Source organism: Lissotriton vulgaris, chromosome 11 (genome assembly GCF_964263255.1).
Source record: "Lissotriton vulgaris chromosome 11, aLisVul1.2, whole genome shotgun sequence".
NCBI lineage: Eukaryota > Metazoa > Chordata > Amphibia > Caudata > Salamandridae > Lissotriton > Lissotriton vulgaris.
In genome coordinates, this window is record NC_141699.1 from 249,873,341 (window position 1) to 249,888,198 (window position 14,858).

The following is a 14,858-nucleotide window of genomic DNA, read 5'->3' on the forward strand; positions in this document are numbered from 1 at the left end:
CCTGTGAGACGGAATTGTAAATATAGAGAGGGTCAGAGTTGACATAAGGTAGAAGAAAACTTGTTAGAAAACTTAAATATAACTTAGTTTAGAATAAAATTGACACAAGGTCGAAGAAAACTTGTTAGAGTACTGAGTAGTGTGAAACTTATAGGTGACATAAGGTCGAAGAAACGTTGTTAGGGAAAATGGCAATGAATAACCACCGTACTAAATGTGTAGGTATTTTACTATTTGTATGAGTTTGTTAGTAGTAATATGGACAATACTAGCTATTGTGATTCCTTTTCAAACTAATTTGACAAAATTAAAACCGAATGCAAGCTCAAGTAAGCAAGTTGAGAAAGAAAAGATACCTGAGACTCATGTATACAATCCAGAATTGCATCAAGATAGATCTAGTAGGGATTATAGTAAAAACAGTTTTTCAAAATTACTGCTTGAATATATTAAAACTACCCCCACCCACATTGCAGGTCACACTCTCGACCCTATCTTCACCTCCAGCAAACATGTCTCATTTAGTCACACCACAGCTCTTCACTGGACGGACCACAGCTGCGTTCACTTTACCTACAATAAGACCACAATCCACAACCATCCTCAACCCACCCTGCGAAGAAACTGGAACAAAATCACCAGCGACCAGATCTCCTCATCGCTTCTTCTAAACCCCCCCGCCCACTCCTCAAACCCCGACCAAGCAGCCATTAACCTCACCCAATGGCTATCCAACAGCGCCGACATCTTAGCACCGTTGAAAAAAACGCCTAATCAAGCTAGGCAGCAAAAACGCATCCTGGTTCAACGACGATCTTAAGAAATCGAAGAAACACTGTTGCTCCCTCGAAAAGGCCTGGAAAAAAGATCCTAACACCAGCACCAGGAACGCCTTCAAAAACGCCACCCGCTTACACCACCAACTTATCCGGTCTGCCAAGAAAGCCGCATTCAAAGACCGTCTAGATAACAACGCCCACAACAGCAAGGAATTATTCAACATCGTCAAAGAATTTACCAACCCATCAGCCAACTCCAACGACATCACCCCCTCCCAAGCCCTCTGCGACTCCCTAGCTTCCTTCTTCCACAACAAAATCGCAGACATCCACAACAGCTTCGACAACCGACCCGAAGACCAACCCACCCAATCTTCTGCAGGACCCTCACCCCCCTTGAACATCCTTAACGACTGGAACCCAATCTCCACTGAGGACACCATCCACCTGATGAACTCCATCCACTCAGGATCCCCAACTGACCCATGCCCTCACCACATCTTCAACAAAGCAGACTCCATCATAGCACCACACCTCCGAGATGTCATCAACTGCTCCCTCAACTCCGCCACCTTCCCGGAAAGCTGGAAACACGCAGAACTCAGCGCCCTTCTGAAAAAACCCACAGCTGACCCCACCGAACTCAAAAACTACCGCCCCATCTCGCTTCTTCCATTCCCGGCCAAAGTCATTGAGAAAGCTGTCAACAACCAGCTCGCCGCCTTCCTCGAAACCAACAAATCCCTCGACTCCTCACAGTCCGGCTTCCGAGCCAAACACAGCACTGAGACCGCCCTCATCGCAGCAACAGATGACATTCGAACTCTAATGGACAATGGAGACACAGTCGCCCTCATCCTCCTCGACCTCTCCGCTGCCTTCGACACAGTCTGTCACAGCACCCTTCTACAGCGCCTCAGAGACGTAGGAATTCAAGGAAAAGCACTGGAATGGATCACTTCGTTCCTCACCGGAAGAACACAGAGAGTCCGCCTCCCACCATTCAAGTCAAAGGCCTCTGAAGTCATCTGCGGCGTACCACAAGGATCGTCACTCAGCCCCACCCTCTTCAACGTATACATGAGCCCCCTTGCGGCCATCGCTCGCCAACACAATCTCAACATCATCTCCTACGCGGATGACACTCAACTGATCCTATCACTCACCAAAGACCCTAACACCGCCAAAACCAACTTACACGAAGGAATGAAAGAAGTAGCCGAGTGGATGAAACACAGCCGTCTGAAACTGAACTCAGACAAAACAGAAGTCCTCATCTTAGGCACCTCCCCCTCCGCCTGGGATGACTCTTGGTGGCCAGAAGCCCTTGGAAAAGCCCCCATCCCGACGGACCACGCACGGAACCTGGGCGTCATCCTGGACTCCTCACTCTCGATGACCAGACAAGTCAACGCCGTCTCATCATCTTGCTTCAACATTCTTCACATGCTCAAAAAAACATTTCGCTGGATCCCCACCGAAACTAGAAAAACGGTCACCCACGCACTGGTCACGAGCCGCCTGGACTACGGAAACACACTATACGCCGGTACCACCGCAAAACTCCAGAAAAAACTCCAACGCATCCAGAACGCTTCAGCCAGGCTCATACTAGACATCCCTCGTAAAGAACACATCTCTGGTCACCTGAAAAACCTCCACTGGCTCCCCGTAAATAAGAGGATTACTTTCCGCCTCCTAACCCACGCACACAAAGCACTTTACGATCTTGGGCCCGATTGCCTCAACACACGATTGTCCTTCTACACCCCCTCCCGTCAGCTGCGATCCTCCAACCAAGCCCTTGCCACGGTACCTCGCATCAACAAAACCACTATGGGAGGTAGATCCTTCTCCTACCTGGCAGCTAAAACCTGGAACTCACTTCCCACTCACCTTCGCCTTACTCAGAACCACCTAGCATTCAGAAAGCAACTTAAAACTTGGATATTCGACAAGTAATTCCCCACCCTCCCCCTAGCGCCTTGAGACCCTATGGGTATGTAGCGCGCTATATAAATTTCTTGACTTGACTTGACTTGACTGCTATGTATGTGTAAAATTACCAGCGTCAGTGTCAGAAGGGGTGACCTATCACCACTCCTCTTACATATGGAGTAACTTGTAGTGTAATTGCAAGCTTGTTTTATAAAACTGGAAATCTGGAATATCGACATTCCAATGTGGATGAAATATTTGCAAAATTAAAGATTGACAATAAATTAAATAAGGGAGAGCATGCAGAGGTGATGGGAGAATTTTTCTTAGAAGTAGATGAATTAACAGATGAATATGCTTTTGCTCATAATTTGACATGTAAAATGAGAGTTAAAGAGAAAACTTTTTTAGGCATGGTTGAGGAAAGAAGAATTGCTTATAAACGAAAAGAGAAAATGGAACACGAGAAATCAAAATATTATATGTTTGATGATGAGAATATTGAGGATAGAAATGTGAATGTAGCAATAAATATAGATGCGCCAATGATGGGAAAATTTTATATCAGAAGAGATAACACTATGTATGACAATTACTTTGTGGGTGTGAGTCAATGTGAAGATACTTCTAGAATTTTAGGGGGTCAGGGATTTAAAGGAGGGACTGATCCTGTTTTTCCTGGAATTTATTTTATTTGTGGGAACAGAGCCTATTATAGGTTACCTAACAACTGGTATGGGACATGTTATGTGGGTTTGGTCTTTCCTAAAAATTTTCATGTGGATAGAGGTACTAATGGAAAGCATGAGATAGGTAAAGTTCTAAGTCGAAAAAGAAGAGAAACTGTATTAGAAATAATAGTTGATGTGTTTGGAGCACCGATACCAGCAGTGGGAATTTTGTTCAATGGAAATAGAATTAGAAAATTGTCCACAATTGTTGATCGATTATCAACAGACACTGCAGGAGGATTCCTGATGGTGAATACTGAAATGATTGCTATGAGAACTATGGTTTTGAAAAATAGACTTGCTCTTAATATAATTTTAGCAAAAGAGGAAGGAGTCTGTGGGATTTTGAAAGTGTAACATTGTTGTACTTATATCCCAGATAAAAGTCAGAATATTGAAAAGTATATTATAAACATGTGAGGACACGGACTCTATGGATGCCCACTCGGGGCACTTTTCCCCTCACTGCTCTCCCATTCTATGTTCACAGAACGTCCCTGGAGAATACGTCCCCTTTAATTCCTGTGCCTGGACCGGTCAGCTGGTGGGGTCACGTGGTTCAGGCGTTGTGAAAAAGGAAGACGCAGAGGGAGACCGTTGTTCCTTAGGACCTACCGGTGAGGAGCAGACGTTGGTGACGACCTTTGAAGTGCTGCCGTGGAACAACGCATCGCAGGAGAAGCCGGAACCAGCTGCTGCCGAGGAGTCAGTCTTCACTGCGGGACGAGAGAGCGGACAAACGAAGAGAAGGGCAGCCAGACCCTAGCTGGCAACACGCTGAAGCCCACCACGGCCCAGGAGAAGGGTCGTGGCTCAACAAGGTACGGGGGCGTCTCGGATTGTCATTGGGAGGGACCCGGGTTTTGGGGAAGGCTGGGGGCGGCACGGGTGAGAAAACCTGAAAGCCCGTTGCTTTACCGCGCTACACATTGGTGACGGTGGTGAATTCCCTTCACTTCCCCCTGCATCCCGCGACATAGGAAGGAAGGAGAAACCCCTTCTTGATATTTCTTTTTCTTTTTCTTCTCTTTTGGCTGGCGCAACGCCCTGTGGAGTAACAACGTGTCCAGAAGCGGGAGGCGCTACCCTAACATACAAAGCTGTTCCTTCCCCGAACTGTGAAAAGGAAGCGCACTACAGCTCCCATCATTCATGGGGCAAAGACTCTGTGAGAACATTCTGGTTACGTCTTCTGTTAGAAGTCCCAATAAACAGCACTCTGTTTAAAAACACCCTATTTAGTACTGGTCTACTTCACGCCCACGTTGCACGTGGTGTCAGAAGTGGGATCTCGGTTCGCCTCACAATGGAAAATTTAATTCAGCAGCTAATCCGTGGGCAAGAAAAGCTGGAATGGGCAGTAGAAAAGCAGATGACTTCTGCTCAAGCAGACCGGGAACTTATGAGAGACAGTCTGGCTAACCATGCAGACCAAATGCAAAAAGTAGCAGATGACAGACGGGAGTTAACAACACAACTCCAAATAAGGGCAGGAACTGGGCCAAACGTATCTCTCCAGAAGTATGCGACAGGAGAAGACCCCGGTGCCTTCCTTTTTAACTTCGAAAGGGCAGCAAGGGCATCTGGGTGGCCTGAATCTAAGTGGCCTTTCTTCCTAGCCCCACTTCTTACTGGAGAAGCATAAGCTGCCTACCAAGTAGCTAACCCTAATGGCAATACTTCATATACAGAAATAAAAGACTCGATATTGGACCATAGGGGCCTGGATGCGGAGGCATATAGGGTACGGTTCAGGAAAGAACGCAGCACCGCATCAGATAATCCCAAAACTCTGTATTTTAAGTTAAAAGCAGCAGCGGACAAATGGCTAAGACCCCGTTCCCAAACAAAGGATGAAATCATGGAGATGATTTATTTAGAGCAGTTCTTAGAGGCCCTGCCATACCCCATTCAAAGATGGTTGAAACAACACAAACACCAGAGTCCTGAACAGGCTGTAGAAATGGCTACTACGTTTTATAGGGCACAACCTAGGGCCTTACCTTGGGACTCTGACAAATCCACAAAACCAGTGAGTGGTCCGGTAAAACCTGAAAAGAAACCACTGAAACCTCCGCTAGACATAGTAAAGCCAAGAACACCCCGTTTAGAACCACCTCCCCTACGCAATCCACAGTGCTTTGAATGCGGAGAATGGGGTCATATAGCACTTAACTGTCCCAGGAAGAAACCACCCGAAGAGCCGATGGACATCTGATGCATCCCCCGTTCCATCCTATATTCTGCGGAACTTGGACCCAGTTTCCACGTAAGTGTCCAAGTCAAGGGTGTGCAGGTGAGGGCATTGCTAGACTCGGGGTGTAAACAGTCAGTCATTCTCCAGTCCATTGTATTACCGCTCCCTGAGGAGGTGGAAGACTCTGTACCAATTCAGTGTGTCCACGGGGATGTGAAGGTTTATCCCGTCCTCAAAGTCCCTGTCACTCTTCCCCAAGGTCGGACTATAGATATCAGGCTCGGTGTTGTTCCTAGTCTACCTGAGCAAATGATAATAGGGCAAGACAATCCCTCATTTCTTAACATGCTAAGAAACAAGCTACAGAACATCCCTTCCACATCCAGAGCACGGCCTACTCTTCTAACCCAAGCTCCATGGGTCACTGACCGAAGCTTCAGGTACGCTCAGAAAAACGACCCAACCTTACAATCAGCATGGACTCAAGTTCAACAAACTCCCAATAGCTACCCTTCTTTTCAAATAAAAAACGAATTGTTATATTGAATAGGGAAACAAGGGGATACACCCCAGTTGTTAGTGCCTCAAGCGTTTCGGGAATAGGTTCTTTTTTTTGCTCATTCGCATCTGCTCGCAGGGCACAGAGGGGCCCAAAAGACAATGCAGATGTTGTTGCAACATTTTTATTGGCCTGGCATATTTACCCAAGTCACTCGATTCTGCCAAGAATGTGAGGTTTGCCAAAAAAAGTATCCTTACAGGCCACCAGCAGTCCCGTTTACAACCATTACCGATTGTGGGTAATCCATTTGAAAGAATCGGTATGGATCTCATTGGTACGTTACCATGTACCAAGAAGGGCCACCTCTACGCTTTGGTTGTGGTTGACTATGCCACAAGATATCCAGAAGCCTTTCCTCTACGCTCTCCCACAACCCGAAACATTTCTGAGAAACTCTTGGAGCTCTTTTTACGGGTTGGTTTCCCTCAGGAAATACTGACCGATCAGGGCACTCCCTTTGTCTCTAAGTTGATGGGACAAATCTGTAAGTCTCTAGACATTTCCCACATCAAAACATCAGTATATCATACTCAGACGGATGGACTCTGTGAGCGTTACAACGCCACTTTGAAATTGACGTTGAAGAAACTCCTAACTGTCGAGGGCAAAGAATGGGATCAGCTACTTCCTCTAGCTTTGTATGTAATCCAGAGCCAGGTGCAAGCCAGTCTAGGATGCTCCCCATTTCAGCTCCTCTACGGGAGGGAGCCCAGGAATCTTTTGGAGATTACGAAGGAAGTGTGGGAACAGGAGAAAGAAGAAGATACTAAAAATGTTCTTGAGTATACCCAGAACCTCCACTCCCGACTCCACAAACTAAGGGAATTCGCTGATTCCAACCTAGAGAAAGCTCAGAGACAACAACAAACCCTATATGACAAGGGAAAGAAGTGGTACCACCTCAATGTAGGAGATTGGGTGCTGGTCCTGTTACCATCCAACCTAGGGAAACCACGGTCAGGGTGGCAGGGCCCGTATAAAGTCACAGAGAAAGTGGGTTCAACTTCGTATAAGGTACAGATCAAACTTAGAAAGACCCAACTGTATCATATAAATCTGTTAAAAAAGTGGCTAGGGCCCCCCCCTCAAAATGTACAACACGTAGGTACCTCGCCCCAGGGTGAAACCACCCTGAAGGAGTTAGTTGTCAATCCTGATTTAACTGAAGAACAAGGCAGAACCCTTCAGCATGCCCGGAACCCCTTTTCCCATCTTTTTTCTAACCTACCTGAAAAAACAATGTTAGCTGAGCATGCCATAGACACACAGGTTGGAAAAATAGTAAAACAGAAACCATACCGCATTCCAGCTGCCAGAAGACAGGCCATTGAGGAAGAGGTTAAGAACATGCTAGACTTAGAGGTCATAAAACCCTCCAAAAGCGATTGGTCCTCTCCTATCGTGCTCGTGCCAAAACCAGATGGCTCAGTTCGCTTTTGCATTGACATCCGCGCGGTCAACTCTATTTCAAAGTGTGACTCATATCCCATCCCTAGAGTCGACAAGTTAATAGAGAAATTGGGGGAGGCTCAATACATTACAACCCTTGACCTCACAAAAGGCTATTGGCAGGTACCCCTCAAACCAGAAGATCAGGAAAAGACTGCCTTTGTTACACCAACGGGCCTGTATGAGTTTACTGTCTTACCCTTTGGATTGCATGGGGCAACTGCCACGTTCCAACGCCTTATGAACAAGGTGTTACATCAGCATCAGGAGTACTCCTGCGCATACCTTGGTGACATCGTCATATTTAGCCCAGACTGGGAAACCCATTTACAGCATTGTACTCAGGTTCTTAGGTCCCTGCAAGCGGCAGGATTACATATAAATGCAAAAAAATCCAGAGCAGGCTTCAGGAAGGTGAAATATCTTGGGTTCCTTTTGGGAAACGGTGTTATCGAACCACAATCTGAAAAGGTGAAGGCAATAGCAGAGGCCCCTTTTCCCTCAACCAAGAAAGAGGTTAGGGCTTTCCTAGGGCTCCTGGGATATTACAGAAGGTTCACTCCACAATATTCCGAACTGGCTGCTCCCCTGACCGACCTATTACAGAAAAACGTTAAAACCAAAGACTTCCAACACCCCAGCGAGAGCGCCACAACAGCATTTGTGAATCTGAAAAAGGCCATAACTTTTGCCTCCATTTTGAGGTCTCCTAATTTCTCGAAACCCTTCCTGTTACACACAGACGCTTCCGAACATGGGTTAGGGGCGGTATTGTCCCAATTGTCATCAGATGGCATTGAACATCCCGTCCTTTTCATCAGCAGAAAACTCTTTCCTCAGGAGCAGAAATATCCTATCATAGAGAAGGAGTGCTTGGCCATTAAGTGGGCAATTGAGAAATTACGATACTATCTGGAGAGGGCCCATTTCCTTCTTTACACCGATCATGCTCCCTTACAGTGGATGAGCCGCAACACGGGCAACAATCCACGAATCTTGAGATGGTTCCTGTCCCTCCAGCCCTTTTCCTTTGAGGTGGTCCATCGGAAGGGAATTGACAATGGAAACGCTGACTTTCTTTCCCGCCTTCCTTTGTTCCCCGAACGTGAACAAACTGGGGTTGGGGTGTGTGAGGACACGGACTCTATGGATGCCCACTCGGGGCACTTTTCCCCTCACTGCTCTCCCATTCTATGTTCACAGAACGTCCTTGGAGAATAAGGCCCCTTTAATTCCTGTGCCTGGGCCGGTCAGCTGGTGGGGTCACGTGGTTCAGGCGTTCTGAAAAAGGAAGACGCCGAGGGAGACCGTCGTTCGTTAGGACCTACCGGTGAGGAGCAGACGTTGGTGACGACCTTTGAAGTGCTGCCGTGGAACAACGCGTCGCAGGAGAAGCCGGAACCAGCTGCTGCCGAGGAGTCTTCACTGCGGGACGAGAGAGCGGACGAACGAAGAGAAGGGCAGCCAGACCCTAGCTGGCAACACGCTGAAGCCCGCCATGGCCCAGGAGAAGGGTCGAGGCTCAACAAGGTACGGGGGGCCGTCTCGGATTGTCATTGGGAGGGACCCGAGTTTCGGGGAAGGCTGGGGGCGGCACGCGTGAGAAAGCCTAAAAGCCCGTTGCTTGACCGCGCTACACATTGGTGACGGTGGTGACTTCCCTTCACTTCCCTCTGCATCCCGCGACATAGGAAGGAAGGAGAAACTCCTTCCTGATATTTCTTTTTCTTCTCTTTTGGCCCGGCGCAACGCCCTGTGGAGTAACAACGAGTCCAGAAGCGGGAGGCGCTACCCTAACATACAAAGCTGTTCCTTCCCCGAACTGTGAAAAGGAAGTGGACTACAGCTCCCATCATTCCTGGGGCAAAGACTCTGTTAGAACATTCTGGTTACGTCTTCTGTTAGAAGTCCCAATAAACAGCACTCTGTTTAAAAACAGCCCTATTTAGTCCTGGTCTCCTTCTCGCCCCTGTTACAAAACATTATATATTTGCATGGAGAAATTGAACCACTGGAGGTTGAGGGTGTCCTCGAAAAGTTGGGTAAAAGTTTATCAGCAATTAAACATTGGTTTCGAGAAATAGGTAGTTCAATTATAGGTAAAATACTAAATCCAATAACAGTCCTAGTAATAGTGATTTTTATGATAAGATTGTGCTGTATATATAAAGGTAGACAAGATTTTAGAAGATCAATAAAGAAAAGAAATGAAGCACAGCAGGCAAGAATGAAAGAAAAGAATGAAATAGAAATGGAAGAAATAAAATAAAAGTTTTTCAAAGATTCAAAAGAGAAAGAGACAAAAGTATAGATGATATTAACAAGAAAGGGAACTGAAACATGTTCAAGTAAATTTTACAAAATGTTGGGAAGTATTTGGTGATAAAATCACCAGATGAGGGAATTAATGGAGCGAGGTGGCGAACACAAAATGTTGTGTACCCCTCATGAAATCAATGTCCCATAACTATAATGTTTACTAATTGCATGTTTTGTGAAAATAACCAACCATAGAATAAGATGCACACGTTATTTTATTTTTGTTTTAAATTACACACGGGAAATACTAATTCTGCTTACATGTTGCAATAATACTAGCTAATATGTATTGTTGTTGTGTTGTGGACTAATGCATAGCTTCAATATATAAACAAAATGCTATTTAAATGTTCTTTTGTATATGTTTTGTGAAAAGAGAGGGTCGATTATGTAAGTATAAAACGCATTTGTGTGGCATATTGCTAGGTAACGACTAATGGGAAACATTAGCATGGGGGAAGGTAAACAGAATGGGTTTCATTATTAAAATTAACATGGATTTCTGTTTGTTTTATGATAGTTCCGAATGTGGCCTGTGAGGCCTAGTGAGAAAATGGCCGCTCTGAGGTACTGCAAGTGGGTATTGGTCTGCGAGGAGTGCCAAAGATTTCTGCCAGCGCAAGTGAGCTGACTGTGCTTGATGGAGAAGTTCAAGGTTTCAGTATCCGGAACCTAGGATGGGTGCCAAGCATGAATAAGAGCATAACCAAGCCATGGGAAAGAAGGGCAATGTTGCTAAAATGCAATGTGCCTAGGCCACTGACTGCTTAAACAATGGACATTTATTAAATCAGCTGAATCATGTGAATAACAAATGCTGTAATGGTGAGGAAGTGCATATCCACCCGAATGTATCCAATCAGAACACAAGATGGTGATGTTAGTTACTTTTCTAGATAGATTAAGATGAGAATTAGGGTATAAAAACCCCTGGACTTGTAAGGTTGGGGTCGCTTTTTCCATTTCCTTCGGAGAAGCTGCCCGTTTGCTGACCGATTACTGGATGCAAGACTCTGTTATTTTCTTATTTGTTTGCTTTGCAGGACTGTTAAGATAAGATGAGGGTGTTAGTCAGGGATGTTAGGAGAGATTGAATTTGGAACTATCTGTTCTTTGCTAAACTTTACTGAATTTTATAATAAAGCGATTTTTCTGAGCTCTTAATAAAATGATCATGATTCTGAAACAAAGTTTTAAGAATTACTGAATAAAGAATACATAAATGCATAATGTCAGACATACTAAAAGTTTGCTTTGAATAAAAATTAGATAAATGAAGAATTAAAAGCTGGTCTTTGTTTCTTCCTACGCCTAATTTTCGTTCTAGCAGACCCATTGCCATTATGGTGGTGTGTCTGAATATAAGTGTTTAGAATAAAACCATGGTAAAGTGTTTTGAATTGTTGGTGTAAAAATTAAATAGGTTTTTAGACGCTCAACCAAATGTTACAGCATTTCTCCATTATGATTAACCAGAAGTCTTGAAGCCAAGTGTAAGTGAACTAGGTAAATGCGCAGTGTTATGGGCCCCACTGGTGCATGTTCTGAGTGTTTAAAGGTTTCAGGGAAATGGTGAGTGATGATTAGAAATAATTTCTGGAGCCACGCTGTAGCACTCTCAGTGGTGTAAAAAAAGTTGAAGGGGCCTCCCTGCAAGGTACACGGAGGGGCCCCCGCTCTGGATTTGATTCAGAGCTCTCAGGCCTGAATACTGTGCTGAGGGGGCCCCCGGCAGCTCAGCCCCCCGCAGCACGGGGGATGCAGGGGCCTGTGTTACGCCCCTGGTTCAGCCACACCACTCACATGAACCTTGCGGGGAGCTGCACCTCGCGGGCTACACCAGAACAGCTTTCCTGCTCTTCCATGCCTCGGTGTCTGCAGAGGTCATCCTCACCAACTGTCTCATTTTGTTCACGAGACAAAGCGCAGCAAACACCCTGGACTGGCTGTACTCAAGACATAACTGTGGGGCATATTATCCTTAAACAACCCACCATGCTTGTGAGTAGAGGCAACCTGCGGGGAATGTGAATCATCTTGCTTTTCATATGAACTGGGCCTCACCATCATTTTTGGTGAACTGCCTGGGTCCTGTGGATGTGTCTGCAACCTGACTAGGTTTAAGTCCTGCAAGATTAAACTAGCATTTCAACCTTCCAGTGTCAATAAACTGAGTAGCATTGAAATAGCAATATTAGCATAGAAATGTAACTTTTGCAAAGAATAATGGATTGAATGCTCTAAAAGGACAGACACACACATATTTATTTTGTAACCACAGTGATACAGGTTGTACTAAGCACTGTGTCTCAAAAGGAATATTGTTAAATCACCACAAACCACAGAAGAGACATTCAGATGTTTTATGCAGTGGCGGCTGGTAGATGGTAAAAGTAGTAGGGCGGAAAGCACCTTTCTGCATTAATTTACTAGAAATGTTACTTTATTGCGTGGAAACACCAGAACAATGTGGGAGCCGACCTTTACCCTCAAACACCGTAATCCGACACCCACAGCTCAACAATGAACAAGACGCACGGCGCCACCTAACCAGGGACATGACCGACCAGTACACAGCATTATACAAACTGAACCCGACCTTTGCCTGTCATAGTTACACCGAAACGTGTGGGAAGCTCCATGAACTGCCAAAAGCGCTATGAGGTCATACATATGGCAGAATGTGCGCTATACAATCCGGGGACTGAGTCTAACCAATTCCGATTATTTTAATATACACAAAAATACAGAAAAGGAGCATTCCTCAACCACAGACAGATCAGAGCCCTTTCTGGGGTTGTTTTCCCGCGCTCTGCAGCACCCTCCTCCAGGCCATGTAGCAGGCACACCGTGTATTGTAAAGACGAACCGCCGCGTCTAGTCAAAGGTTTTGTGACACACTGCCCTGCGGCTGCCGCTAACAGATGCAGTCACTGCCCAGCCCAATCCTATCCAAAGACGTGCGGCCAAATAACACACAGTATCCAAGCACACACATCAGCAAAGACCAAAAGAGCCACATGGCGTTTGGAGAGGTCTCGGCCCCTAACATCTGTCACTCCAACTGAAACGGAAGTGTAGCAAAACTTGTAAAGGCAACATACACAATGAGCACAAACATGGCTCTTAGTGAAATAACTTACCTGTTAAGTCCAGACTTAGACTCGAGACTTGCGACTCCCGCCGTCGCTGCATTCGAATTCCTAGGGCTGAGCTCGTCATCAGAAGGCGGCAGGCAGCCTCCCTCCCCTCCACAGCAGCCAGCGCTGTGATTGGTTCGGCCGGCTGCCCTTCTGACGTCATTTCTCTCTGTATGCTGCAGCACAGCAGCATACAGAGAGACGGGGAGAGTGGGAGGGGTTACTCGAGGGCAGGGGGGAGCGGCTTGCCTACTGTGTTAATACTGTCTGTTTGGGTAGCCTCTCAGGCTGTCCAAACAGACAGTATTACCAACAGTGGGCAAGCCGCTCCCCTCTGCCCTCGAGTAACACCGCCCACACAGAAAATATTGCTTTCTCGCCGTGCGAGAAGGCAAGGCAGAAACAAATGGTAGTAATAATAACTATCTTTGTTTGCCTTCTCGCACGGCGAGAAAACAGGGGGGGCGGCGCCCAAACGCCCCCATGGACCAGCCGCCTCTGGTTTTATGTTAATTGGCCCCACTTTATATTTTGTCGTAAAGCAATTAGAAATATCTGATCAAGCTTGTTTTTAGTTTTAAAATGCATGTTATTTTATTTGAACAAAAAACACAACTTATGTTTTAAATAAAAATTGCCAAGGAGTCTTTCATGTTACAAGGGAACAACTTTTAACACTTTTTCTTCTCAAACACACCGGTGTGCCCTGTTAGGACACCAATACAATTGCATTCACAGGTCAAAAGCATTTGAATTCCATCCTGTACCTGCTTTCAGTCAGTAAATCAAGTAACCCAACCCCTCACTTCACTCTAAAGGAGCATATCGGCAGGGCGCATCGGTGGCATTGTGGAACACATGGTATTTCCCTCGGGATGACAATTCCAGCTCCTTTTTTTCTCTTCTTTGCTTATCACAGTGAGACATATTTGAGTTTTTGCTCCCTGGACAGGGTGTGCCAAGAACTCTAAACCTGTTTGCTTTTCATTGAGTTTATTATAATGTCAAAGCCTGCCATATACCTAGTGGCTGCTTATGACAGTCCAAAGCTTGGTATTTTCGTGTGCTTGTGCAGTAGCAGGGACATAACACAGGCCCCCGCAGCACCCGGGGTGCGGGGGTCCCCAATTAATACTCGCTCTCTATTAATTCCAGCCAGGCTGCCCCAAATCCAAGCATGTGGTTTATACAGAGCTTGGGGAGTTTAAAACACACTGCCTGACATAGCTTGCAGCTATGCCTTCTCGCGCAATAACTACTCCACGCTGTTTTAGCGTAAAAGGCCATTTATTAGGACAGGGTTGACAACCGGTTCAACATCACACAAATAAACAGTTAACAATCCCCAACCTCATTTCATCCAACCATCATTCACTCTCGTACTTCAATTACTCAACTCCCCATTCACACCTCGACCTCTTCACTTATATCATTCACTTCCACCTTTCTCATTCAAACTCCTCCAGCATCTCCAGCCATTGCACTCCTGTCTGCCACACCCCCATCCTGCACCTATATCCCCCTCCCCGGAAGGGTGATTATGCCCGTCATGGACTCCCCACCCCTCCCAAGTCCTGCCAACCAGGGAACCCCCGAAGGGCGGTTACCTGCCCCACCCCACACCAGTGCACCTTTCGTTCTCACTCACGCCGGCACCAGATAGACTCATTCCACAACAGACTGATAGTATCTCGCAATTCCATCAAATAATAAGCATTTCCCATGTACAAAAGGTGCACTTTG

General features: G+C 46.0%; 1 protein-coding gene and 1 pseudogene across 1 annotated transcript in view; one reads left to right on the forward strand and one right to left on the reverse strand.

The window, feature by feature from the left end:
• The window catches only part of LOC147679578 (solute carrier family 2, facilitated glucose transporter member 11-like), a 573,370-nt gene that overhangs the window by 240,178 nt on the left and 318,334 nt on the right, over positions 1–14,858 (reverse strand). The gene's annotated exons all lie outside the window — the stretch shown is intronic.
• On the forward strand, positions 4,755–6,248 carry LOC147679580 (uncharacterized; annotated as a pseudogene).